This window comes from Trichechus manatus, unplaced genomic scaffold (assembly GCF_000243295.1).
Source record: "Trichechus manatus latirostris isolate Lorelei unplaced genomic scaffold, TriManLat1.0 scaffold00075, whole genome shotgun sequence".
Taxonomy (NCBI): domain Eukaryota; kingdom Metazoa; phylum Chordata; class Mammalia; order Sirenia; family Trichechidae; genus Trichechus; species Trichechus manatus.
The window spans coordinates 9,999,111-10,001,404 of NW_004444011.1; the positions used below are offsets into that span (position 1 = coordinate 9,999,111).

At 38.2% G+C, this 2,294-nt stretch overlaps 1 protein-coding gene across 1 annotated transcript in view; it reads right to left on the reverse strand.

Annotated features, from left to right (window-relative positions):
* Nucleotides 1-2,294, reverse strand: part of MALRD1 (MAM and LDL receptor class A domain containing 1) — a 964,362-nt gene that overhangs the window by 628,253 nt on the left and 333,815 nt on the right. The window lies entirely within an intron of this gene.

Sequence of the window (2,294 nt, forward strand, 5' to 3'; positions counted from 1 at the left end):
TTTGAAAGCATTCCCCTTGAGAACAGGAACCAGACAAGGATGCCCTTTATCACCACTCTTATTCGACATTGTGCTGGAGGTCCTAACCAGTGCAATTAGGTTACAAAAAGAAATAAAGGGCACCCAAATTGGTAGGGAAGAAGTCAAAGTAGCTCTATTTGCAGATGATATCATCTTATACACAGAAAACCCTTAAAGAATCCACAAGAAAACCACTGGAACTAATAGAAGATTTCAGCAAAGTTTCAGCATACAAAATAAACATACAAAAATCAGTTTGATTCCCTTATACCAACAAAGAGAACCTCGAAGAGGAAATCACCAAATCAATACCATTTACAATAGCCCCCAATAAGATAAAATATTTAGTGATAAATCTAACCAGACATGTAGAAGACATATAAAATCAAAACTACAAGACACTACCTCAAGAAACCATAAGAGACCTGCATAAGTGGAAAAACATAACTTGCTCATGATAGGAAGACTCAACATTGTAAAAATGTCAGCTCTACCCAACGCAATCTACAGATACAATGAAATCCCAATCCAAATTCTAATGGCATTTTTTAAAGAGATGGAGAAATAAATCACCAACTTCATACGGAAAGGGAAGAGGCCCCAGAAAAGTAAAGCATTACTCAAGACGAAGAACAAAGTGGGAGGCCTCACACTACCTGATTTTAGAACCTATTACACCGTCACAGTAGTCAAAACAGCCTGGTACTGGTACAACAACAGATACACAGACCGATGGAACAGAATTGGGAATCCAGACATAAATTCATCCATGTATGAGCAGCTGATATGTGACAAAGCCCCAAACCTTGTTAAATGGGGAAAAGACAGTCTCTTTAACAAATGGTGCTGACATAACTGGGTATCCATCTGCAAAAAACTGAAAGAAGACGCATACCTCACACTATGCACAAAAACTAACTCATAATGGATCAAAGACTTAAATTATAAAATCAAAAACTATAAAGATCATGGAGGAAAAAATAGGGACAACACTAGGAGACCTAATTCTGGCATAAAGAGAATATGAACCATAATAACAATGCAAAGCACAAGAAGAGAGACTAGATAACTGGGAGCTCCTAAAAATCAAACACTTATGCTCATCAAAAGACTTCACCAAAAGAATAAAAAGACAACCTACAGCCTGGGAAAAAATTTTTGGCTACGACAAATCCAATCAGCATCTAATCCCTAAAATCTACAAGATACTGCAAAACCTCAACTGCAAAAAGACAAATAACCCAATTAAAAAATGGGCAAAGGATATGAACAGGCACTTCACCAAAGAAGATATTTAGGAGGCTAACAGACACATGAAGAAACGCTCATGATCATTAGCCATTAGAGAAATGCAAATCAACACTACAATGAGATATCATCTCACTTGAACAAGGCTAGCAGTAATCCAAAAATCACAAAATAATGAATGCTGGAGAGGTTGTGGAGAGACTACAACACTTATACACTGTTGGTGGGAATGTAAAATGGTACAACCATTTTGGAAATCGATTTGGTGCTTCCTTAAACAGCTAGAAATAGAAGTACCATACGATCCAGCTATCCCGCTCCTTGGAATATATCCTAGAGAAATAAGAGCCATCCCGTGAATAGATAAATGCACACCCATGTTCACTGCAGCACTATTCACAATAGCAAAAAGTTGGAAACAACCTAGGTGCCCATCAACGGACTAATGGATAAACAAATTACGGTATAGCCACACAATAAAATACTATGCAATGGTAAAGAACAACGATGAAGCTGTGAAACATCGGATAAGATGGAGGAATCTGGAGGGCATTATGCTGAGTGAATTTAGTCAGTCACAGAAGGACAAATATTGTATAAGAGCACTATTATAAGAACTCAAGAAAAGGTTTAAACACAGAAGAAAACATTCTTTGATGGTTACAAGGGTGGGGAGGAAGGGTGAGGGTTATTTACTAACTAGATAGTAGATAAGAATTATCTTAGGTGAAGGGAAGGACAGCACACACTTCAAGGGAAGTCAGCATAACTGGACTTAACCAAGGCTAAGAAGTTTCCTGAATACAATCAAACACTTTGAGGGAAAGAGTAGCAGGGGTAGAGGTCTGGGGACCATGCTTTCAGGGGATATCTAGGTCAAATGGCATAACAAAGCTTATTAAGAAAATGTTCTGCATCCTATTTTGGTGAGTGGCAGCCAGGGTCTTAAAAGTTTGCAAGTGGCCATCTAAGATGCATCAACTGGTCCCAACCACGTGGAGTAAAGGAGAATGAAGAACACCAAA